This window comes from Geotrypetes seraphini, chromosome 7 (genome assembly GCF_902459505.1).
Source record: "Geotrypetes seraphini chromosome 7, aGeoSer1.1, whole genome shotgun sequence".
Classification (NCBI taxonomy): Eukaryota; Metazoa; Chordata; class Amphibia; order Gymnophiona; family Dermophiidae; genus Geotrypetes; species Geotrypetes seraphini.
This window is the reverse complement of record NC_047090.1, coordinates 45,260,261-45,287,437: the sequence shown is the minus strand read 5'-3', so window position 1 is coordinate 45,287,437 and position 27,177 is coordinate 45,260,261. Positions and strand designations below refer to the sequence as shown.

At 44.9% G+C, this 27,177-nt stretch overlaps 1 protein-coding gene across 8 annotated transcripts in view; it reads right to left on the bottom strand.

Annotated features, from left to right (window-relative positions):
- Positions 1-27,177, bottom strand: part of ERC1 (ELKS/RAB6-interacting/CAST family member 1) — a 509,833-nt gene that overhangs the window by 5,466 nt on the left and 477,190 nt on the right. The gene's annotated exons all lie outside the window — the stretch shown is intronic.

The window sequence follows — 27,177 nt, the reverse complement described above, 5'->3', positions numbered from 1 at the left end:
ATCAAACCACCAGACTCCACCGCCGCGCACGTGCTGCACATAGAACATGGCCACGGAAGCAGAAATCACGGTGGCAGGGATCACGCCATTTCAACTACGCATGCGCGGGTAAGGGCTTTATTATATTAGATTTTTGTTTTAGGATAAAGCATTATTGTAGTTGTGTTGATAATCGTTTATTAATAAAAAATGGAAATAAGGTGATCCTGTTTATTGGACTAATTTAAAACATTTTTTTTTTCTAATTCAGAGACCATAACTCCTTTCCTCAGGTCAGGACAGGGATACTGTAACAGCAGTATAGTTTACTGACCTGAAGAAAGAGGTTTTAACCTCTGAAAGCTAACTGAATCCAAAAAAATGACAGGCACTACATTTTCTTCCTGCCAGGCCTCATGCCTCCTACCCAAGTGCAAAATATAAATTGATAGGCTTCCCAAAGCCCTGCCAGCTGAAGATCTCTTCCTCTAGGAATGAAAGGGGGGGGGGGGGGTTGTTCAGAGAAGTCTGGAGGTTGCATAGAAGAAAAACTATACACTGGCACTGGTATGGTAATCTTTGTTGTTTGTTTTGAATTTTAAAATAAAAGAAATAAAGTGGAAATAAAGAAGTAAATAAGAAAATGGGTAAATAAATGGGGAGGGGGCATGGTGGGGAGGGGAATAAAGGGAACACTAAATGAGGACAAAGTGATCTCCGACAAATTGAACACATTTTTTGCACCTGTAAATTTACCAAAGAAGATTTACACAGTATACCGGAACCCATCAGGCTATATACTGGAAATGAAGACAGAAAGCTGATAGGACTGAAGATCAGTCTAGAGGAGGTGTGTAGGCAGATTGATAGGCTTAAGAGGGATAAATCCCTGGGACCAGATGGCATCCATCCAAGGGTCATCAAGGAACTGAAAGGGACCATAATTGAACTGCTTCAACTAATAACCAATCTGTCGATCAAATTGGAAAAGATTCTGGAAGACTGGAAGGTAGCGAATGTTACGCCAATCTTCAAGAAAGGTTCGAGGGGAGATCCGGGAAACTACAGACTGGTGAGTCTGACCTCGGTACCGGGTAAGATGGTAGAAGCGCTGATAAAGGATCGCATCATTGATCACCTTGACGGACATGGGCTGATGAGGACCAGTCAGCATGGTTTTAGCAAAGGCAGATCATGTTTGACGAACTTGCTGCACTTCTTTGAGGGAGTAAACAGGCAGATAGACAAGGGCGACCTGGTCGACATTGTTTATCTGGATTTTCAGAAGGCATTTGACAAGGTTCCACATGAACGACTACTTCATAAAATTGCGAACCATGGAATCGAGGGTGAAATACTCACGTGGATTAAAAACTGGTTGAAGTATAGGAAACAGAGACTGGAAGAGCGTCACCGGAGGGGTGCCGCAGGGCTCGGTGCTTGGACCTGTGCTCTTCAACATCTTTATAAACGATCTGGATATTGGTACGACGAGTGAGGTGATTAAATTTGCGGACGATACGAAGTTAATCATAGTGTAGAAGCAGGGGAATTGAGAAGATCTGCAACGTGACATAATCAGGCTAGAGGAATGAGCATCGACATGGCAGATGAGGTTCAACGTGGATAAGTGTAAAGTGATGCATGTCGGTAACAAAAATCTCATGCACGAATACAAGATGTTCGGGGCGGTACTTGAAGAGACCTCCCAGGAACGAGACTTGGGAGTTCTGAAAGACAAGTCAATGAAGTCGTCCATGCAATGTGGGGTGGCGGCAAAAAGGGCAAACAGAATGCTAGGAATGATAAAGAAGGGGATTATGAACAGATCGGAGAAGGTTATCATGCAGTTGTACTGGGCTATGGTGTGCCCTCACCTAGAGTACTGCGTCCAGCACTGGTCGCCGTACATGAAGAAGGACACAGTACTATTCGAAAGGGTCCAAAAAAGAGCAACTAAGATGGTTAAGGGGTTGGAAGATGAGAGAAACTGGACCTCTTTTCCCTCGAACAGAGGAGATTGAGAGGGGACATGATCAAAACATTCAAAATACTGAATGGAATAGACTTTACAGATAAAGACAGATTGTTCACCTTCTCCAAAGTAGGGAGAATGAGAGGGCACTCTCTAAAGTTGAAAGGGGATAGATTCCGTACAACCATAAGGAAGTTCTTCTTCACCCAGAGAGTGGTAGAAAACTAGAACGCTCTTCCGGAGTCTGTTATAGGGGAAAACACCCTCCAGGGATTCAATACAAAGTTTGACAAGTTCCTGCTAAACTGGAATGTACGCAGGTGAGGCTGGACTCATTTAGAGCACTGGTCTTTGACCTGTGGGCCACCGCATGAGCGGACTGCTGGGCACGATGGACCACTGGTCTGACCCAGCAGTGGCAATTCTTATGTTCTTATGGACTATTGCAACATAATTTACCTAGGATCTCACATAGAAATTGAGACTTATCCAGAACACAGCCGTTCGACTAATCTTTGGCAAAGAAATGCAGAGTAATGCATTTGGGGATTAATAATCAGAAGGTGCTGTATATGCTGGGAGGTGAGAGGCTGATATGAACAGATGGGGAGAGGGACCTTGGGGTGATAGTATCCAAAGATCTTAAGACTAAAAAACAGTGCGACAAGGTGGTAGCTGCTGCCAGAAGGATTCTGGGCTATATAAAAAGAGGCGTAACCAGTAGAAGAATGAAGGTTCTGATGCCCATGTACAGGTCGTTGGTGAGGCCCCACTTGGAGTATTGTGTTCAGTTTTGGAGACTGTATCTGGCGAAGGACACAAGAAGACTTGAAGCGGTCCAGAGGAGGGCAACAAAAATGATAGGAGGTTTGCGTCAAAAGACGTATGAGGAAAGACTGGAAGCCCTGAATATATATACCTTAGAGGAAAGGAGGGACAGGGGAGATATTCAGATGTTTATTCATTCAATTTCTATATCGTTCTCCCAGGAGAGCTCAGAACGGTTTACATGAGTTCATTCAGGTACTCAAGCATTTTACTTGAGAGATATTTACGTAGAACAAAATATTTTCCAGAGAAAGGAAAATGGTAAAACCAGAGGACATAATTTGAGGTTGAGGGGTGGTAGACTCAAGAGCAATGTAAGGAAATTCTTCTTTACGGAGAGGGTAGTGGATGCCTGGAATGCACTCCTGAGAGAGTTGGTGGAGACGAAAACAGTGACGGAGTTTAAAAAAGCGTGGGATGACACAGAGGATCTAGAATCATAAAATAATACTAAATATTGAAGAACTAAGGCCAGTACTGGTCAGACTTGCACGTTCTGTTTCTGTATATGGCCATTTGGTTGAGGATAGGCTGGGGAGGGCTTCAATGGCTGGGATGGTGTAGATGGGCTGGAGTGAGCTTTGACAGAGACTTCAGTAGTTGGAGCCTAAGAACAGTACCAGGCAGAGATTTGGATTCTTGCCCAGAAATAGCTAAGAAGAAAAAAAAAAGTTTTTTCATTGAATCAGATTGGGCAAACTGGATGGACAATCTGGGTCTTTATCTGCCATCATCTACTATGTTACTATATTATCATATGGCGTATGGGGACAGACGTAAAGATCTCAATATGTATACTTTGGAGGAAACAAAATAAGTAATAGAGGAACAAACAATAATGCTTCAAATACCTTTTAAATTTGAGTGGTGCTCAGAATCCAAGATGGATGAAAAAACTCAATGTGGGGACGAGCCCCTAAAGAGCTTCTTACAGAATCTATCATTGCACCATTATGAAGTAAAAGGTAATTCAAAGTGCTTATTGAAGATACTTATAACTGTCTGTAATCCATATAGTGAAAATTATTGTCCAAGTTCTAAATAGCTTCAAAAGTGAAAATTCAAAAAAGACTTAGCTTAAAAGTTCAAACAGCGTTAGTCCAGCTAGGTTCTGACGCGTTTCGCCGCCCTGGCTTCCTCAGAGAACCCGCTCAGCTGCTTATGAACTCCAATTCAATACGTGTCCTAAACAAACATACAAAAGAACATGATGCATTTACTTTAAGTGCTAAAATTGCATTTAAACGATCTGATAAATCACAAAGTTCTCGACGCTGTCGGCGGGATACCTGATCCGAAGAAATAATTTTTTCCATTTCCTGTGACGTAAGCGCTCAGCTGAGCACCCGGTATTTATGTAAAGGAAGAAATGTCAATCACCTAATGAAGAAACGCCCACCACTCCACTTCTTTGTTTAACCCAGCAGGGGTCACAGTCTGCCAATGAAATATCCATCTCTGTTCATGTTTCCACAACCAAGCTTGGACATTGCCTCCTCTGTTTAAATGGGCCACTTCTAAAACAACGAACTGTGAGGGATAGCATGCCAGTGTTGAACTAGAGAGGCTCCCATGTCTCCCCTTCTAATTTTGCTCAAATGCTCGATGACGCGTGTCTTAATACTTCCAGTGGTGTGTCCTATGTAAAACATTTTACATGGGCACATAATCATATAAACGACCCCCTGGGTGTCGCAATCTGTGTGATGTTGTAAGGTGTGCGTCTTCAGTAAGCTAGGATGATGGATACAAGTGGTTTCAAGAGCATGAGCACAGATGGTGCAATGTCCACATTTAAAATGACCTTTAGGTTGCATCGTGGTACTGACTGGCATACTAACAAAACGGGCCCTATACGCTCATCGTTCTTACTTGTTACAACACACCCCTGATCAACCAGATGCCCGGATGGTATGCACGCTTCCATACTCATATAAGGCGTTTGACATCAAGAAGATTATTAATAAACACTGGCACATTCTTCAAGTGCACCCAAGTCTTATGCAACCTCCTCTTTTTGCATACTCCAGAGGCAGAAATCTACGGGACCATATGTCCACCTCTCATTTTGTTAGTATGCCAGTCAGTACCACGATGCAACCTAAAGGTCATTTTAAATGTGGACATTGCACCATCTGTGCTCATGCTCTTGAAACCACTTGTATCCATCATCCTAGCTTACTGAAGACGCACACCTTACAACATCACACAGATTGCGACACCCAGGGGGTCGTTTATATGATTATGTGCCCATGTAAAATGTTTTACATAGGACACACCACTAGAAGTATTAAGACACGCGTCATCGAGCATTTGAGAAAATTAGAAGGGGAGACATGGGAGCCCCTCTAGTTCAACACTGGCATGCTATCCCTCACCAGCTACAGGATTTACAGTTCGTTGTTTTAGAAGTGGCCCATTTAAACAGAGGAGGCAATGTCCAAGCTTGGTTGTGGAAACATGAACAGAGATGGATATTTCATTGGCAGACTGTGACCCCTGCTGGGTTAAACAAAGAAGTGGAGTGGTGGGCGTTTCTTCATTAGGTGATTGACATTTCTTCCTTTACATAAATACCGGGTGCTCAGCTGAGCGCTTACATCACAGGAAATGGAAAAAATTATTTCTTCGGATCAGGTATCCCGCCGACAGCGTCGAGAACTTTGTGATTTATCAGATCGTTTAAATGCAATTTTAGCACTTAAAGTAAATGCATCATGTTCTTTTGTATGTTTGTTTAGGACACGTATTGAATTGGAGTTCATAAGCAGCTGAGCGGGTTCTCTGAGGAAGCCAGGGCGGCGAAACGCGTCAGAACCTAGCTGGACTAACGCTGTTTGAACTTTTAAGCTAAGTCTTTTTTGAATTTTCACTTTTGAAGCTATTTAGAACTTGGACAATATTTTTCACTATATGGATTACAGACAGTTATAAGTATCTTCAATAAGCACTTTGAATTACCTTTTACTTCATAATGGTGCAATGATAGATTCTATAAGAAGCTCTTTAGGGGCTCGTCCCCACATTGAGTTTTTTCATCCATCTTGGATTCTGAGCACCACTCAAATTTAAAAGGTATTTAGGAACAATTTCTTTTGCTTTGACTATTACCCAGTCGTTTATATTGGGTACTTTGGAGGAAAGACAGGAAAGGAGAGATTTGATAGAAATGTTTAAATACCTACATGATATAAATGTGCATGAGTTGAGTCTCTTTCATATGTTTCTATGTTTCTGAGGCTAGGGTGGCCTGAAATTCTTTGGATATGTTGTTGCTACACCTTTGGAGCAATTTTGGCAAACCGGCCACCTCCTGGGAAGATTCACCATTGGTCCAAGCCTTCTTCATTTAGAAATAATGGCTTTCACTCTGGTTTGCTGGAATCCTGTAGCTTTAGAAATGGCTTACTAACTCTTTTCAGACTGATATATTTCAACAACTCTTTTTCTGATTTGTTTTGGAATTTCTCTTGATTGTAGTAGATAGTTCTTGTAGAAACTTCACCATTATTGTAAGGTTCAATATACAGTATAGTGAGGGTTAGATTCAAAAGGGCTGGATTCAATCAGGCCTAATTATCAAATACATTTGGTCAACTAGTTGACTAAGAGAGGCAGTTACTTTTTCACATGGGTTATGTGTTTACTTAGGTTTTCTTACATGTGTTATGTGTTTATTCAGGTTCCCTTGGTGTAATATTAGATTTTGTTTAAATATCAGAATCTATTCAGTACGACATACGTATATGCAATAACTGGAGAAATCAATAGAGGCCAAAACCTTTTTCACTTCACTATTTTTCTAATCTATTTTATAAAGACCCATAGGTGACTTCTGTGTTTTTATAAATCTCTAGTGGTAAACTGGCAGAAAATGCAGCTGGATTGAAGTCATAGATATTTATATTTGCATACTTTTAGAAGTGTAACTCCTGGATTAATTTTATAAAAGCCATTTCACATATGGCAAAGGTTTGTAAAATTATTCTAGATAGATAGATAGATAGATAGAAGGGTTGATAGTCTTGGCAACTATTTTTTTCTCTCAAAAATACACTAATCTAATATAAATATTTGAAAGTGTGCGACAAGTACTTTTTAATGTTGCCATCTTTCGGAGGCTGTCATAGGGGAAAACACCTTCCAGGGATTCAAGGCAAAGTTAGACAAGTTCCTGCTGTACCAGAACATACGCAGGTAAGGCTAGTCTCAGTTAGGGCGCTGGTCTTTGACCTAAGGGCTGCTGGGCACGATGGACCGCTGGTCTGACCCAGCAGCGGCAATTCTTATGTTATAGAATACTTTGAATGCATCAAGGGGGACTCTATAATTGTCTTTCTTGATGCTTGAAGACAAGGGGGTCCAAGGTTTTCTGGATGTGAATGCATCCTCAGATCTGGTGTTAGTGCCTCCAGTTCCAATATACTTGGGCTAGATTTAGCTAAACCAAAGAATTTCTCCTTCTGCTCTTGATAGCATTCTCTTTTGACAGGTTGGTGTTGGGTACTATATCACCCATACTTCTCAAAACTACTGGAGGTCTTATGTTTATGGGACATACAATTTACATCTGCTATTTTAAAATCCCATCCAAAACACACTCATGGGAATGCCTCATTTATGGTCAAATATATTTTTATTGAGCTCAAGATAAACAACAACCATGGAGACAGAGTAAACAGCAGATATGCTCACATTTTGGTATAAACATAGCAATAACCCCATCCCCCAACTGAACCACCCCACCCAACCCCCTCCCCAACCTCCCAAACCCCCCCTCCCATGGTGGGTCCTCCTTCACAGTGTTACAATAATAAACAGATAAGAAACCAAGGTATCAGGCATACCAGGTACATGAAACAAGACAAAGACAAAAGTCAGCTATTAAGCAGACGGCTGCGAGCCACTGGAGTCATAGTATTCCAAAATGGTTCCCAGACACATTGGAAAGTACGGCCTGGGAGGGAGGAAAAGTCCTGCACATCACGCCGCTCCCACATCAAGAGAGTAATCATCCTGCAACGCCAAATAGAGTAATCCGGTGCTTCTCCCTCGAGCCATTTCAGTAGAACACACTTCAGGGCAACAAGGACAGTCCACTTAAGAAATGTAGCAGCCCCCCTCGGGCGAGGGCAATAATGAGGGATAGCTCCAAACAACAGTAAAGGCAAGCGTCGAATCGAAATGTTCCAAATACGCTCCACAAATGTAAAAACAGCATGCCAAAAGGTCTGGATGTGGGAACAAGTCCAGAACATGTGACCCAGGCCTGCATCAGGAACGTGGCAGCGGGGGCAGGTAGCAGTTTCACGGAAGCCTGAGAGATACGCCCTCCTGGGAGAGATGTACAAGCGAAAAATCAACTTATAATGTTGCTCCCAAAAGGTAGTATATTTTCTAAAGGCAGGTAATCTATGGACTGCTTGGTGAATCACATCATCAGGCAAGTCAATGGCAAGGTCACGTGCCCAAGCTTCCCATAGGCCGGTGAAATCAAACATGGGGGACTCATCTTTCAAATGGCGATGATGGAATTTAAGGGGAACAGAAAGTTGGGAACCAATGGTGAATGCCGTGGATAGTAACTCATGGCAAGAGGCCTGTAAAAATCTGAAAGGCAAATAAGAAAGGTAATGGTGAACCTGCATATAAGCAAAGTAATCAGTGGGCGGGAGACCAAATTCGTCGTTCAGTCTGGCGAAGGATTTAATTTTACCATCATCATCAACCAGGTGAAATACGTAATGAATGCCCCTTGTTTCCCACCGAGCAAAACTTAACCCTTCAATCCCTGGTAAAAAGGAGGGATTAAAACGTATAGGTAGAAAAGGAGTAACTGAGGCAGAAAGAGAGTGAAACTTACAGACCCAGCGCCGAACCTTCCGCAAAGGACGATGTAGCACCTTCGTTGAGAGAGACTCAGGCAGAGGTGAGGGAAGCGAGTGGAGATAAGCACTAAATGAGTAAAGCGAAAACAATGAAGTTCCAAGTGGGTAGCAGTGAAGATAGAAGTCCCTCTGAAAAAATCATTTATGTGGCGCATGCCACAACCAATGGTTAGATAGCGAAGGTTCAGTAAACCCAATCCGCCCTTGTACCATGGGGCTGCCGCCCGTTTGTAAGGGAGACGGGGCCTCTTCCCTCGCCAAAGAAATCGTTGGACTAAACGTTCTAATCGGCGTTCATCCCGAGATGTCAGGAACAATGGAAGAACCTGAAAAACATAGAGCCAACACGGAACAATAAGCATATTGTACAAATAGACACGGCCCAAAAGCGAAAAGGGTAAATTTCCCCAAAGCTGCAACTTATTCTAAAGAGCCAGAAACAAAGGCTCCACGTTCAATCGATATAAAGTGGACAAATCCAAAGGAAGGAGCACTCCCAAATATTTCAAAAAAGAATCAGCCCATCGAAGGGGGAACACCCCCCTCCAAGAGTGACGAAGGTCGGGGGAAGAAGGCAAAGCAAAGGACTTGTCCAAATTAAGTGAAAGACCAGAGTAAAAACCAAACTCAGAAAGAATATCTAACGCACTAGGCAGAGAAACCTCAGGTCGAGTGAGGATTAAGAACAAATCATCGACAAAAGCAAGAGTCTTCAACTCGATCCCCCCAACTCGGAGGCCCTGAACCGCAGCAAATCCCCTAAGAGTACAAAGCAACGATTCCAAAGCAATCAGAAAAAGTAAGGGGGAAAGGGGGCAGCCCTGCCGAGTACCCCGAAAAATAGGAAAAGAATCAGTCCTGGTTCCATTAATCAAAAGGGAAGCCCTCGGGTTACAATAAAGTGATCTAATTGCATCAAGATAAAAGCCACCCAAACCGATATGTTCTAGAGAACGAAACAAAAAGGACCAGACGACACTATCAAAAGCTTTGGACGCATCAAGACTGACAAACAAAGCCGGTATACTATGGGAACTACAATAGGCGATAGCAAAGAGAACCTTGAGAACATTACAAACCAATTGACGGCCCCGAACAAACCCAACCTGGTCGTCGTGAATAATAATGGGGAGATGAGGAGCCAAGCGATCAGCCAACATGCGAGAAAGAAGCTTAAGGTCCACGTTGATCAAAGAGATCGGCCGATAGGAACCCGGGTCATCGGCCGCTTTACTAGGCTTCAGTAACAAGGTAATAAGAGCCTCGTTAGCGTAACGCGGAAACGAACCCTGAGCAATAGCGGCATTGAAATAAGCCAGTAAGGGACCACAAACCTGGGAAGAAAGAAGGCGATAAAATTCGCCCGAGAAGCCATCCGGGCCCGGGGCCTTACCCGAGCGAAGGGCCTTAATCGCAGTGTCTAATTCCGCCGCATGAAACGGTCGATTAAGGGATGACGTGACCGCCTCCGGTAAAACCGGAAGGCCCGAGGAATGAAGGTAGTCAGTCAACAAATCTGGAGAGACGGTAGCAGGCACATCATACAAGTGCTGGAAAAAATCAAAAAGAACAGCAGAGACATCCGCCTGACTAGTCACCGTACCCCTACCCGGAGCCCGAAGCGACAAAATCGGCTTCTTGCAGGTTGTAGCCTTCACCAAACGTGCCATAAGGCGTCCAGGCTTATTCCCAAAGCGCTGAAAGCGATGTTTATAGTGAGCCGCCCATTTTTGAGATCGAGAATGAAGCAGTGAATTGAGAGCTGCCTGAGTTGACAGATAACGTTCTCTAGTCTGCATGGATGGGCGAGATTGAAAAGACCGCTTAGCAACACGTAAGGCCCGTTCCAGGGTAATGATACCACCATGGATACATTTATTGCGGGCGCTCAGAAAGGATATAATATGTCCTCGAAGTACAGTCTTGGCGGCTTCCCAAAATAAAACAGGATCATCCTGATGGGGAGCATTATTAGTAACATAGTCCTCCCATTGCGCCAACAAAAAGGTTTGAAATTCTTTATCATGAGCGAGGTAGGACGGGAAGCGCCAATGAGGCGTCCTGGAATACGTAATGTCAAGGTGAACGTCCACCCAAATAGGCGCGTGATCAGAGATATTCAAGGGACCAATCTCAGCGGAAAGTACCGAAGAAAACAAAGTAGAAGAAAGAAAAATATAATCTATCCGGGACCAGGTATTATGGGCCCGAGAAAGGTGAGTATAATCCCTAACTTCAGGATGAAAAAGGCGCCAAGGATCAATCACCGAAAAAGTATCACAAAAATCGGAGAGAAGACGACCCTTAGCTCCCAAAGATACAGAGGGGGAGCTAGACTTATCCAAGGTAGGATCCAGAACCAAATTAAAGTCTCCCACTATTAGAAGTGGATCTCCTGAAAAACGAGAACAGAGACAGGTCAATCGTTGTAGAAAGCCAGATTCCGACGAGTTAGGGCCGTAAACCACAAGTAAGAGGTAGGAGCGATCTCCCAAGGTCAAACGCAAAAGCAAGTATCTACCATCAACATCTTTGTCAAGAAGCTGCACACCAACGGGAGAGGATTTACGAATCAACACTGCAACACCGCCGTGACGACCCGAAGAGGAGGCGAAATGAACTTCCCCCACCCAGGAACGAGCTAACTTAAGATGTTCCGCGTCCGTCAGCCTAGTTTCCTGCAAACAAGCAATATCCGAGTGATAACGCTGTAAGGCAGCCAAGATTTTAGATCGCTTAACCAGCGAGGTAATGCCCCCAACATTCCAAGAAACAAGCCTAAAAGGAGTACTCAGGTCAGCAAGTCAGAAAAAAGGAGCAGTGTGATCCAATATACCGAGTAGCCTGAGACTGTTAACAAAGACAAGACAATTATCCAGAAAACCAAACCCTCATACCAAAGGAGGACCCCCCACCCCCAAACAGACAACCCACCCCCCCTATCCCAGCATACCCCATCCCCAATCCCCTTTCCCAATTTCCCCCCATTCCCCCCACAGTCCCACACTCCATCCCACTAAAGCAGAAAGGAGAAGAAGTCACGCAAAGATGTGACAGGGCCCCAAGTCCCCCCAGTCCCAATCCCACCCTCTTCCGAGCCCACCCACCAAATACGCAAATCATACAAGAGAGCCCACATACATAGCACACCAGACCAGCCCACACCACTCTCATCCATCTAGCCACTAGAACAAAAACACCAGAGCTCACAAAGCCACAGGTGCGGGAGAATCTCAGGTGAAGCAACGCCACCAGGCATCCGGAAACAAGAGAGATCTCCCAATAACACAAAGGAAGAGCGGCTGTAGAGTTCCAAACAGACAGCCACTTAAGCACTCATACCCACGCTATGGCCACTCACACAAAATCAACTCCCTAGAAGAAATAGCCCCCAGAATCCAAACAAAGAAAAAAAGACATAAAACTCCCCCCCCATGTAATCATACCCACCAGTGACAATCACACACGAGCCACAACCCGATGCAAACCCCTCCATCCGTACCCCAAACACAGAAAGCAACATCGCATCCATACAAAGCAGAACTAGGAGGGTTCAATTAGTCCAAAATGTGTCCAATTGTGCAAAAAGTCCAGGAATGGAAAAGATGCAAGATGGTCACTAGTCAGGCACTTCGACACCATATGGGGACCCCCGTAAGGCAAAGTCAACAGCAGCTATGTCCGGAGCGACACAGGCCCAGGCCTCTAGCAAAGCGCCAAGTGTTCAGAAGCAAGCAGAGAGGACCAGGCCATCGGTGAACACCTCAGATATCCAACGAGCTGCTGGGGCCAACAGCGCTAGAGCCCTGGCTCCGGAGCCGCAACTCCAAAACTCCGCCAGGACCATCAGGTATGGCTCCAAAAAACAAAAGGGCCCACAAGTTGTAACAGGCAACAAGCCAACAAACATGCTGCAACAGCGATACTCAAACCAAGGGTGAAAGGCAATACAACGTCGAGCAGTGGCCTTCAGATCTACCAGGATAAGAAACAACAACAGCAACATCTGGGTAGCCCAAGCTCTGCACTTTCGTAGCGCCAGGTCCAATCACCACAGAAACAGCAATCACCAGCAGAGAAAAGAAAGCCTCAGGTGGCCGAGGAAGGCCCAGCCTCCCCCGGCAGGGAATCCAAGTAAGCCTGAGCCTCCTCCGCTGAGGTATAACTTCTCCAACACGCAGTAGTCCAGATCCGCAGTTGTGCTGGGTAAAGTAGCTGGAAACGATGCTGGCGGTCAAAGAGCGCAGAGCATACCCTGGAGAAACGCCGTCTGCGCTCCTGCAGCGCCGGAGAGTAGTCCTGGAAAAGACGAACCTGGGCGCCTTCAAAGGTAAGGAGATTGCGCTTTTGCCGGTATTGCTTCATTAACTCCACTTTATGTGCGGAGTTATGCACCTTGAAGATGGTGACCCGGGCTCTAGTGTGGTCTTCATTACGCCTCCCAAGGCGGTGGGCTCTGTCCAGCCGCAAAGGCCCCATTCCATCGGGTAGGGGCAAGGCAGTGCAGAGCCAGGACTCCAAGGTGGCATGCAGCCGAGACTCGGACACCGTCTCTGGCAGGCCAATAAGGCGGAGATTATCACGTCTCGAGCGATTCTCGAGATCTTCGATCTTGTCCGCCTGCCGTGCCAGTTGTTCCTTAAGGGAGGTCAGGTCCGCCGCCGATGCAGAGTGGGCCTCTTCCACGTGCGCCACTCTGGACTCCAATTCCCCAGTCCGCCTAGTTGTCTCAGAGACCAGGGACTCGAGGGACGTCAGTTGGCCTGATAGCTGCTCGAATCGGGCATCCAGGGCTCGCACGACAGAGGCAGAGAGCGCCGTAATGTGGGCCGCCGACAACGGGAGTTCAGACCCGGAGTTCGCCGCCCCCGCCGCCATCTTAGAGTCGGGACGCGGCATGCGTGCCTCTCGGTCTCTCGTCCCTCTGGTCACTTTGCCGCTCTTTACCGGGCTGGCTGGCGGAACAAAGCGGTCCATAAATAGTGCGAGTGAGAAATGAAGAGGTCGACACGAAAATTCGCTCTCAGTAAGGCACAGGAGGACCCGGGGCCCCGGAGCTCGAGCAGAGCACGTCTTACTCGGCTCAGCACATCACGTGACCTCGGAATGCCTCATTTATATGTGGCTACAAATTGGGAAAGGGAAATGTTCAGACAGGTACCTTAGGTGGTTAAATTGTCATTTACTGGAAATTGCATTGAAAATTGCTCTCTCTAGTTTGCAATAAGGAATTCTAAGTTCATTATTGTTATTGTTTTCCAAACCATCCCAAAGTTTTTAGCACTAGAAAAGGCAATGCTCACATATCCAACAAACTACTATTGTATTGTTTATTTTCTGCTTTAGGAAGATATATAGAACTGCAGACACTTGTACAAAGGATGTAGATAAAGGTGTGTGGCACGCATATATGTTTTCCATGTAGCTACATCACCCTGTAAGTTTTCTACAGGAATGTTTAGCAGAAGTGTCGGAGTACATTTTCTCTCCCGGCTATAAGCTTAATGTACACCAGCTGTCTGAGTAAAGCAGAACTTGAGAGTCTTTGGATAAAGAAAGCTTTGTGGAAACATTAACTCTAAGGAAGGGCCGGGAGACACTGGCTTCATTTCACCCACCAAACTCCTGATCCTTCGTGAGCTTTAATCCTTTTTGCATGAAGAAAAGTGAAATACCAACTGTGTATTTTTGATGGAGAAATGATCTTGAAGGATATATTTATAAGGAACCAAAAATGTTCTTCTGTTGTGTTAAAGTACTATGTTGGCCTTGTATAAAGCCACATAGTAGGGCTATATATTCTGAAGAATGTCTTTAATCCTCTCAGTTTCCCCCTGGATCTAATCAGAACTGTAGATACTCTAACTGAACCCTATAGGGTCAAAAATTAGAGTGCCTAATATGTCTATTACAAAATAATACGTCTGAAGAAAGCAAATGTACAGAGGAAAACAAGACAGATTATAGGATAATATAATTTTCATAAGATAGTTTTTTGACATTGGAATAGTTCTAAGGTTTTTTTGACCATTTACTTGAATTCATTTTCAGATCACACCTATGTCATATGAAAAGCTGGAAATAATCACCTAAACAGGCCTATGCTTTGTCCCCCTACAACCCAAAGCAATCTTCAGGCAATTCCTACCCCTCCCACTTTCTACCCCTCTTACTTTTCCCTCCACTACCCCCACCCCTCCTTCTTTAACTTTCCCCTCATGCATCTGTAATTCGCTGAATGTCCAGCCTTCTTTCGATGTTGAACCGCCTAGAAGTCGTCTGACTATGGCGGCATAGAAAAATAAAGTTATGATTATATTATTATTATAATCTTGTGCCATTAAGGGCTCCTTTTACAAAGGCCCGCTAGGGGTTTAACGCTCGTAATACCGCCGGCCGCTCTAGCCGCCACCACCTCCTCTTGAGCAGGCGGTAGTTTTTAGGCCGGCGCGGGGGTTAGCGCATGACAAAAAGGCGCGCAAGTTAACCCCGCCAGCGCGGCTTAATAAAAGGAGCCCTAAAGCTTTTCTTTTAGGGCACCTTTAGAACAAAGGTTTTGAGCTCTTTACTGCTCACAATGTACAAATTAAACATTAATCGCATTACCGTTTTGTTTGTAATACCATTTTTTTCTCTTAAAGATATGTATATTTTGCCTGAAACAATTGAATAGTTTGAAAATTCCTATGAAACTGTTTAAATGTTGCATAAGAAAATATGCTTGAAAAAATCTACAGTAACTATATACATACTGTACACACTTATGGGACAAATTAATACCAAATTATGTAAACTAAGGAAAGAAGGGCGATTTAAATCTAATATTTATCTCAAACACAACCCCACACAGAACAAACGAACCTGCTCAGCAACGCAAATTAATACCACCAGTTATAACCATGTCATGGCTAGGGGCTTTTGATCAGTGAACCGAGAGCAAATACAATTTCAGATGTGGCTAAACTAGACTAAATAGCAAGCAGTCAACCTAGGGAGTTGTTGCCTGATTTAAATTTACAGTCTACAGTTTTAATATTTGTCATGCAAACAACAAAAACTCAGAAGAACAGGAGAGGGTTACTTCCCAAAACTTGGAAAGTGACAAACAAACAGCGAAGGGAGACTCTGGTGCTCCAACGTCATTGATACGTCACGACATATCAATAAAAAATTGAGCACCAGAGTCTTCCGTCGCTGTTGGTTCAACAACAAAACTCTACAGTGCCATGAAAATGAAATCATATTTTCTTGTTTCACTTGCTTTGCTGATGTTCATTTGAATTCAGTTCTCCTTTCCAATCTTATTTTCTCGTGTATTGAAGCATAGGCTAATTTCATGGCAAGGTAAATTAAGCACAATGGGTTAATTTTATATAAAGGTTGTTTTATGCCTAGAAATGGCCTTCTATAAAAATACTCTCTGGCATATGCACACGTATCCATGCACAGTGACAAGACAGGACATACATATATGCAGTGGCGTACCTAGGGTATGTGATACCCGGGGCCCATCATTTTTTGACACCGCCCCCCCCCCCCCCCATGTAAAAAAATATTTTTTGTAATGACCATGAAACAGAATAAATGGTCAGAATAGAAACAGGCAGTGAAAATTTTCTTATATTCCAAACATAACATAACATAAATTATGTCTGAATTGTCATGACATCTGAAGTACATATGGAGTAGTTGCAGGTGATGCTTGGGACAGTTCTGATTGTGTTAGTTCGGTTTTATGTGTTTTTTGAATAGAAGGATTTTTATTTCTTTTTGAAGGTTTTGCAGTCTGTGGTCGATGTCAATTGGTTGTAGAGTTGAGGGTCGAGTGTTGCAGCTCGAATGGCTAGGAGGTTGTCGAACAGTTTTTTTCTTTTGACGTTTTTGGTTGGAGGGTGTGTGAATGGTGCGTGAGTTCTCCTATGTCTGTTTGAAGTGGATTGAATTATTTAGCTGAAGAAATTAGTTACCCCCTCATCCCACATACATTAATTCTCTTCCATTTTTGTTCCCATTATAAAAAACACTGATAATTTCCCAGAAAAAAAATACATTAAAATAAGAAGTGAAAACAAAGGCCCCTACAGATGAGAACATAACATAAGAATAGCCTAACTGGGTCAGACCAATGGTCCATCATGCCCAGTAGCCCATTCTCATGGTAGCCAATCCAGGACACTAATACCTGGTCAAAACCCAAAGAGTAGCAACATTCCATGCTACCGATCCAGGGCAAGCAGACATTTCCCCCATGTCTTAATAACAGATTATGGACTTTTCCTCCAGGAATTTGTCCAAATCTTTCTTAAAACCAGCTACACTATCTGCTTTTACCATAACTTCTGGCCACTTCATTTTTAAGTTTAGATCTTTCCTTTCAAACAGAGACCTTGCTAGATGTCAAATACAGCACAAGGTAACTTCACATGGACTTAGCTGTGCAGGAAATGTGAATCTCCTCATACACCCACTATATAGTGCAAAAATGTGCAAAGGTCTGTTTTTTTCTTTCGATCACTACATAGCCTAATGCCACACAAGCAGCGCTGTTACAAACATATTCTGTAGGTCAATGCTAAGGATAACAAAGTTCCTTCCTTGGACCAGAAGGAGATACTGATAAACCACTGGAAGAGATCCCAAAACAACACCCAAAGACCCACTCAGTGTGTGAACCAGTTGAGTGGAGTGGACTAACTGGGGGGTGGAAATGGGCCCGGAGTTTGCTCAGCAGAATTTCCCAGACCACCTCTTCCTCTCAACACATTGACACGCTGCCACCACCACCACTAGGAACACCTCACTGGGTAGGCCAGCTATGCTATAAACTTTATAAAACACGTTATTATATTTTCTTATAAAGCACATATTTTAACTGAACTCTCTGACATCCTCAGCCTTTCCATTCATAAAAATAGAAGGAAGAAAAGTTCCCATTTCCTGCTGTCTCATGTCCCCGGCCTATACAATATTTTTTTTCTGCAGACCCTTCAAAAGTCTGACCAAATCCTCGTTTCACTTGCATTATAAAGTACTGAGGATGCAATCTCTACCCAATCCCAGGTCCTAAAGTCTAAGACAGTAGCGCAAACTAATGCTGCCAGATTCAGGAAAAAAAATTTTGATTCGATTCAGCCTATTGAATTGGTTTTTCAATTCGATTTTCCTGCCCAGTTGGGTGATTTTTTTCAAAACTCCTGGTGGGTTTTATAGCTTTTTCACCCCCTTTGGCTTCTCCTAACCACACTGGCGCTGTGGTGTAAATAAAATAAAGAAACAAAAAGGACTTTTCCTCTCTCTGTTAAATCCTAGCTCACGTTTGCAGTCTAAAACCAGCTCTGGCAGGATACACATTTCAAATCTGACATATTATAATCACAAAACAGAAAATAAAATTAATTTTTCTACCTTTTGTTGTCTGGTTATATTTCAAATCTTGTTGGTCCAAGGCTCTGGTTTTCTTCTGATAACTTGCTTGCCAGGGTCTCCTTCTTTCTTCTTGCTAACCATCCATCTGCCAACTCTGTCCTCCCTTTCCATTTCCCTTCCCTCCCCAGGAAGTCTGGTATCTTTCCTTTTTTTCATCTCCCTCCACAGATCCACCTTTTCTTAACTACCCTTTCATCCGGCATCTCTCCCTCCTTCCCCACCACCCCAGAGTCCACCATCTCTCCCTTTCTTTTCCCAATTACCCTCCTATCCAGTATCTCTATCACTCCTCCACACCATCCCTTGTGTCCAATTTCCCTCCCTTTCTGTTCCTTCCCTCCCTAAATCCCATGGTCCATCATCTCTCTCCCTCTCCTCTATTTTCAGACCCATTATTTCTTCCTCCCCCCCAAAGTTTGGCATATGCACGTCTCTTTGAACACCCCCTTCCCTCCGTGTACTTCTAAACCAGGGTCCCCCCAAAGGCCTGTCCCCCCTTAAAGGCCTGCACCCCCTTTGAAGGCCTGTCCCACCCCCTTTGAAGGCCTGTCCCACCCCCTTGTAGGCCTGTCCCACCCCCTTGTAGGCCTGCCTGCCTGTCTCCCCCTTGTAGGCCTGTCCCCCCTTGTAGGCCTGTCTGCCTGTCCCCCCCTTGAAGGCCTGTCCCCCCCCTTAAAGGCCTGTCCCCCCCCTTAAAGGCCTGCACCCCCTTGAAGGTCTGCACCCCCCCAAAGGCCTGTCCCCCCCCCTTGAAGGCCTGCACCCCCCCTGAAGGCCTGCACCCCCCTTGAAGGCCTGTTCCACCCCCTTGTAGGCCTGTCCCCCCCTTGTAGGCCTGCCTCCCCCCTTGAAGGCCTGCCTGTCCCCCCCCTTGAAGGCCTGTCCCCCCTTGAAGGCCTGCCTGCCCGTCACCCCCCTCCTCCTTGAAAGCCTGCCTGCCTGCCCGCCCGCCCCACCCCGAAGGACCGCTCGCCCCCCTGGCCTCTCCGCACCACCTATGAAGCAGCACTACCTATGCTCCCGACCTTGCCGTTCAGTTCCCCCCCACCACCCCCGAAGGACCGTTCGCCCCACTGACCTTCCTGCACCACCTATGAAGCAGCCGCAGCAGGATCGTGACGTGATCCCTGCGCTGCTTAGGCTGCTTCCTGCGCCGCAGTCCCGCCCCTCCTCTGACGTCAGAGGAGGGGCGGGACCGTGGCGCAGGAAGCAGCGCCCAAGCAGTTCAGGGATCGCTGACGCTGCGGGCTGCTTCACAGGTGGTGCAGGAAGGTCAGTGGGGCGAGCGGTCCTTCGGGGTGGGGGGGGGACTGAACGGCAAGGCCGGGAGCACCCCCTCAGGGCTGGCACCTGGGGCAGACCGCCCCTCCTGCCCCCCCCTTGGTACGCCACTGCATATATGCATGTCACTTGCAGATGTTCCTGGACACAACGGGGGCAGAGCAGCAATGTAGCCACCACCTGATCACTGAGGCTGCTGTTCTCCCTTTAACCCCCGATGACCACCAGCGCTGTAGTCACACACCCCACTGCTTCCCCCCCCCCGATAAACACCAGTCTTTGTCCGCCATGTATGCTCCCCCGCCCCACCAGTATCACACTTACCCATTTGGGGTTGACGAAAATCTGCTGTCGCCAATGCTGTATACAGAGTCAGCATGGAGCCTTGGGCATTTGTGCATGCTCAAGGCCTGCCGGTTCCTCCCCCCTCCGAGATTCTCAGATGTGCAAATGTTCAAGACCCAGCACTGGCTCAATATACAGCACTGGCAGCAGCAGTTTTTCTTCATCACCAAACGAGTAACTGAAAAAAACTGCGTAACTGTGATTACGAATGTGTTAATGTGAATTCTTGCTGTGTTCAGTGCGAACAGATACTTAACATCGCCAAGATAAATTGATAGTGGAGAACCGGTGGATATTGTATACCTGGACTTTCAGAAAGCATTCGACAAGGTTCCACATGTAAGACTTCTCAGGAAATTATAAGGCCATGGAATAGAGGGATATATACTAAGATGGATAGGCAAATGGCTACAGAACAGAAAACAGAGAGTGGGCATAAATGGGAAGTTCTCAGAATGGGAAAAAGTGACTAGTGGTGTACCCCAGGGCTCAGTACTTGGACCCATCTTATTTAATATTTTCATAAATGACCTGGAAGAAGGAACATCCAGTGAAATCATCAAGTTTGCAGATGACACAAAGTTATGCCGGGCAATCAGATCGCAGAAGGACATCGACTTGAATCAATTGGAGAAGTGGGCAGATAAATAGCAGATGAATTTTAAGTGGAAAAATGCAAAGTAATGCATTTAGGCAGAAAAAATAAAGATCACAAGTATAGTATGTCAGGTGTAACTCTGGGAAAGACCGAACAGGAAAAGGACCTGGGTGTACTGATAGATAGGACCCTGAAACCTTTGGCGCAATGTGCGGCAGCAGCAAAGAAAGCAAATAGAATGCTAGGCATGATAAAGAAGGGAATTACGGGTAGATCAGAGAAAGTTATAATACCGCTCTACAGAGCCATGGTCAGACCGCACCTGGAATACTGCGTCCAGCATTGGTCTCTGTACCTAAAGAAGGACATAAAACTGCTAGAGAGGATGCAGAGACGAGCAACGAAGCTAGTGAAAGGTATGGAGAACCTGGACTATGAGGAACAACGTAGGTAGAAGGGGTTGTTCTCCCTTGAGAAGAGGAGACTGCGAGGGGATCTGATCGAGACTTTCAAAATACTGAAAGGATTTGACAAAATGGAGCAGGGAAAGCAGTTATTTACAATGTCCAGTGTGAAACGGACAAGAGGATATAGACTGAAGCTGAGGGGGGACAGGTCCAGGACTAATATCAGGAAGTTCTGTCACGCAGCAAGTGGTGGACACCTGGAATGCTCTCCCAGAGGAAGTAATTGCAGAATCTACCGTTCTAGGATTTAAGGGTAAACTAGATGCACATCTCCTTAAAAGTGGCATAGAGTGATACGGGTAAGGGTAAATTAGATGCACATCCCCCTTGAGAAGCATACAGTGATATGGGGACTAAAACTATGCCAGAGTACACCTGGCGGGGCCTCCATGTGTGTGGATCATCGGACTTGATGGTTTATTCGGAGATGGCAATTCTTATGTTCTTATCCCTAAATCAGATCTTTTGTGAGATAGTATGAAGCATTCCTTTTTCCAAAGGGCATGTGTATTCGGTTGAATTTTTCAGGATTTCCATAAGAAATGTGTATGATGCAAATTTGTATGGAATGAAGAAAGCACTTTCAAATTTATCTCATGCATCTTCATTGTATGTATCCAACAAACTCAACTAGCAGGAGTCTTCCATTGACTTTGGATGATGTTAAAATTTTTGGAAAAAACAGGTTTAATTCCCCTGAGTTATTTGTATCTGCTTTTTTTGAAAACTGTGGCTATTAAGGCTTTGCTATCTACTTAAAGCTCCTTCTAGAAAATCTTATTAGCAAAGGTCTGGTGATTTGTTAAAATATTTTGACACTGTCAATTAGAAACTGGTGCTTTCAGAAAATATAGTTTTTTTCCTTCTCACAATGTAATCATATTTAGGAATTCTAAAATTATAAATGTTACCAGTTTCTTTTTGTCAGATGTCAATCCTAACCTCTTGAGTTCTGAGCACAACTGTCTGTGACTTACAGAGATTTTTACATTTGTGTCCAACAGCTAGAAGGATGGTTAATATAGCTGGACACTTTTCTGAGTTTAAAAACTCCAGTTCTTCTGCCTGTGTGAGTGAGCTTGTACCCTACATGTTTCCAGGGTAAATGGAAGCAGAGACTATGAGGGCTGTGGGGGTAAAGAACAGGAAGCCAGATCTACTTATATACAAGGGAGGTGGTAAGCCCTAACTATGGGCTAGATTCACAAAGCAAACCGATTGTGTACCAATCAGTTTGCGACCCCTTTACTATCAAATTTCATCTGGCCTGATTCACTTACCTCTCCTGCGATTCGCTTCGAATCCATGCATGCAAATTGGACAGCGACTCGATTCAAGACACCAAATTTCTGATCCGACTGGGCTGGCCAATCACTTGAAGAAGCGACTGCTGGGGACCAGTCAAAAACGTCTTTCCGACTGGAAGCCCTGCTCTCTGCCCTGCAATCTCTCCTGTCTGCTCGCCCCGAATGCTGCCCTGCTTCTTATCTCCTGCTGCTCGTCTTTCCGATGCTCTTCTCCTGCCTGCCCAGAACTGCCATGATTTCCTGCCTGCCTGGACTCTCCCACCCTTCCCTGCAGTGAAAGCCCGTGGTTTTAACTCGCGGGCTCTAAGCAGGTTAAAACCACAGGCTCCATTTATCTTTTTATTATTAGTGAGGCAGCTGGCAAGAGTGGGACCAGCTTTCTGGGAGCCACACGGGTTGGGGTCAGTGGCGGTGGTGGTGTTTGGTTCAGTCTCTCCAAAGTCCTGCCGCAAGTACAAAAAAGTTTTTAAAAAGATCCATGCAGGCAGATGGGGACATTCCTCCGATCGCCCCCATCTGCATATTTTTGGTTTCTGAATTGATTGGACCTGCCAGGATCGGGCCCGATCTGGCAGGTTAGTGAATCCTGGCCTATGCTGTAGAAAAAAATTTGCATATGATGGGAGATAGAAGCAAAATAAAGCCACCCTCCTCCATGGGAAAAACATCTGTAGTATATGAGGGGTTGCTGAAAAGTTCTTAGCTCAACCAACTAACTTCCTAAATTCTGATCGTTATTTGATCGCTGTAGCCGAAAAGAGTGTTATCTTATTTCGTTAAGTGTCAATTTGCAGAAACAAAATTCTATGTTTTGACATTGTTTCAGATCATTGATTGTACCATATCCAGGTCATTCTTTTCTTGGCTGGGCTGAGAAATTTTCAGCACTCCCTCGTATAAACGCTGAACAGGAGGCGAGTTATGAGAATGACACGGTGACAAAATTCATCACCGTTCCTGTCCCCGCGGATAACCGCGGGAAACCATCATCATGTCATTCTGTAAGGAGAGAGGGAAGAATCAGAGTATGAATGGCCACAATCACTGACCCGCAAGCTTTGCTTTGAAGAATGCTGGTGTAGAAGGACCGAGGTTGAAATAGACACTGAAAAATGACATGGGATTATTTCCCGCGGTTATCCGCGGGGACGGGGACGGTGATGAATTTTGTCACCGTGTCATTCTCTAGCTGAGTTTCTTTTAATTGGCAAGGATATCTAGTCTTTGTAGACTGGCTCACCAAGATCATCCACATGTCTAATCTCAGTTTATGTTCTAGTCAACCTTTCTTCCTCCTTTTTTGGGGGGGAAAAGGTCACCTCAGTTTATATTCAGATTGGTTTATATTCGAATATATACGATACTTGTGTAGTTTATAAAACATGTGAGTACATGCATACACCTATATCTGTTGGCATTTACATATTACAGAGTTTGGTTCTGGGAAGCTATTTTATAAAGGCACATAAGGGCATAAGCTGTTTTTATAAAATTTGCTTTCAGTAGGCACCTTAGTGAACTTATCACACAAGGATTTTATTATAAAATCAGTCTGAATATGGATAATTGCTTCTCCACAAAATTAAATGCTAAAGACTTCTAGAAAGTCCTGCAAATATTAAGGTTGTCATATACTTTAAGGCAGGGGTGTCCAACCTTTTGGCTTCCCTGGGCCGCATTGGCCGAAAAAAAATGTTTCTGGGGCCGCGCAAACGCTGCAGCAAGACAGAGGAGGGAGCGGTAAACACCCGGGCACGGCAGAGGAAAACACTGCATCGCCCCTCGACTGGGGTCGCACAAAATACTTCACGGGGCCGCGGGTTGGACACCCTGCTTTAAGGGCTCCTTTTACAAAGCCGCGCGTTAACCCCTAACGTGCCTTTATAAAAGGAGCCCTAAATTTCTAGGAACCTGAAAGTTACTCGAAGACACAATTTTTTTAAACTAACAATCTAAATTCTCTGATTTTAGATTTAATTATCCAGCTTTTATAAATTTGAGATCAAAGCTTTGAGAACTAGCCTTCCATTTAGTGTCAAAACAATTTTATTGAGTTAGTGCCATACAAAGGATGACAATAGCCAAAAACAAACAAGAACACTCCTCCCACAACCCCAATCTCTCCCCCGACAACACCCCCCGACCAACAACATGTTACTAAAAGACAGTAAGGGCCCACAGGTCAATCACATCCAACAACTAGAAAATGGCCAGAGAATCTGGACTCTGAGAATCCCCGGGCCCCACAAACTGCACGGGCCCTCCCCCCCATACTCTTCTTGAACCCAAAGTAATCCCCCACCCATTCCCCCGGTTCCCCCCTCCAACATCCGCTTCTAGAAGAGAGAGAAAAAAAACCCAACAAAAAATAACAATTAAAAAATTAAAACCTTTAAAAACCCTATACCCTCTATATACTACTTAAGCAAAACTAGGAACACTGTAGTAATCCCCACTTTAAAACAGTTAAAAATGTAACTTCTAGATTATGTTAACCCTTCAAGAATCTCTTCATATATTGTGTATGAAATAATATACAGTGATACCACGTTCTGAACGTGAACTCGCAGGCCTTGAGCATGCTCAGATGCACAAGGCCTAGCAGAAGAGGAGGCCAATCTTCGGGCACCGGCACCAAGCACAGGACATGCTGGTGCCGGTGCCCAGATGAGGGTAAGAAGCATCGGGGGGTGGTGCCGGATTGTGGGGGGGAGGGGGGGGCGCAAAACACTCGCAAACCGGTGCACTCGTAAACCGAGGTACCACTGTATTTTTTAAATTATCGCTTCATATATTGTGTGTGAAATTATATATTTTTATTAAATTGAAATTTTATTGAACATCTGGCATAAACATAATATCATAAGTATACTAGAAATCAATAATCATATCCAATGTCTCTGGGAACATTTGTGCCTCTCCTGCTAATGTGTAACTAGTGGAGGCATTAGGAATTATAAGGTTGCTGCTTAAAGAATTCCAAAGCAAATGAAAAAGAAACATTTTATAGTTGTACATTTTCATATTACATTACATTAGTGACTTCTATTCCGCCTGTACCTTGCGGTTCTAGGCAGATTACATCAGAAGATAACTGGGCATTTCCAGGAAAAATTACAGTTTAGGGAGCTGGTTATATAAATTGAGTCTTTGGGAGAACTTAAGGGACGGGTAGAAATTTAAGGATTACATCAGAAGAAAAACTGGACATTTACAGGGAAATTACAATTTAGGGGGCTGGTTACATAGTTGAGTCTATGAAGGGGGAGTTACAAGAGGAGTAAAAAATTGAGGGGGAATTTTACAGGGGGGAGGAGGAGGGGAAGGACGGGGGGGGGTTAAGATATTTGGATGAATTTTTTGAATAGCAGGGTTTTGATTTCTTTTCGAAATGATTTGAAGTCGCATGTTGCTGTCAGCAAGTTAGAGATGGAGGGGTCTAGTTTCGCTGCCTGCGTAAGTACTGCACAATACACAGCTTTATTTCTTATTTATCAGTTTCTACCTGCTCCTTTGTACTTTTAGCTCTATCAGAACAAGGGAGTAGCCCTAGTGGTTACAGCAACAGGCTGAGAGCCAGGGTTAAAATCCTGTTTCTCCCACTGTTCCTTGTGACCTTGAGTAAGTCACATCATTCTCCATTACCTCCAGTACAACTTAGATTGTAAGCTCACTAGGGCAAGGAAATAACTTACATACTGATTTTAATTTGCCTTGAACTTGGATTCAAGAAAAAGGCACGGCTCTGTTTTATGATTATTCTGCTCCTGGTTGTATGTTCCTTTGCAGTTGTTAATAAAGATAATTTGAAAAAAAAAAATAAAAATTTTTAAAGTCACTATTTTTCATAGTCTAAATTTCCAAGTTTATTAAAACTTTGTATTCTGCATATTAGTCTGCTTATAGTCTCCTCTGGCCCAGAACCGTGCTACCTTGAGCCCTGAGTTGAGCTATCAAAAACCACCTTTAACCAGTGATTACAACTTCATCCACCCCCTTCAAATGCAGGGGTTATGAATGCAACATTTCAAGCCATGGCCAACCTTGGGAACCAGAAACCCTACTCAGATACTGAAGTGGTGACTTTCCACAAAACAGCATATCAGGGTAAAGCACTTGCTATCTGAGCCACTGATATGCCTTTATTTAAATTGCACTATGGCCCAGATTCACTAAAAGATAGCGATTGCCGATTCCTGGTTGATTTTAAAACTATCTTGTTTGCATCAAATTATTTACATGCAAACTCCCCGACTCAATTGCTCAGTGAGCGATTGAGTCGGGGAGAGCCCTGACAATAGTGACAGGAGAAGCAGCCTCCTGTCACTGCTGTCAGGGCTCCTGTCAACCGCCTGCAACTTATGGCAGGAGGGATGCTCCTAAACTGCATCACTGAAAAATATGGCAGAAGGGATGCCTGGTCCCTCCTATCGGCCCCCTCGCGGTAATGGCCCCCCGCCCCGCTGAACACCTGCGCGGTGCGGGCTTAAACATATGGCAGGAGGGATGCCCACTCCCTCCTGCCATCAATGTCCACTCCTTCCTCCCCCCCCCCCAACAAACAAATGGCAGGAGGGATGCCCACTCCCTCCTGCCACTAGACCCTGCTGACGCCCCTTCCCCTCCCTTATCTTTAAAAGTTGGGAGCAGGAGGGGTGCTCAGTCCCTCCTGCTACTCCGGATTCCAGCGATGCAATGGGGCCTTAGGCCCTCGCCCCAGTGCATCATGTGATGCATGGGGAGGGGCCTAAGGCCCTGATTATCTCAGAGGCCTCATACTTCTCCCTTGGGAGGAGGAGCCCAAGGTGCCTGAGCCAATCATGGCCTTAGGTCCCTCCCCATGCATCACATGATGCACCGGGATAGGGCCTAAGGCCGCACTGCATTGCCAGAATCCGGAAGAGCAAGAGGGTCTGAGCACCCCTCATATTCCCAACTTTTAAAGGAAAGGGAGGAGAGGGGGCGTCATCCACGTCAGGTGGCAGGAGAGAGTGGGCATCCCTCCTGCCATATGTTTAAGTGTGCACCGCGTGGGTGTTCAACAAGGGGGGAGGAGGCAGGAGGGACCTGATGGCAGGAAGGA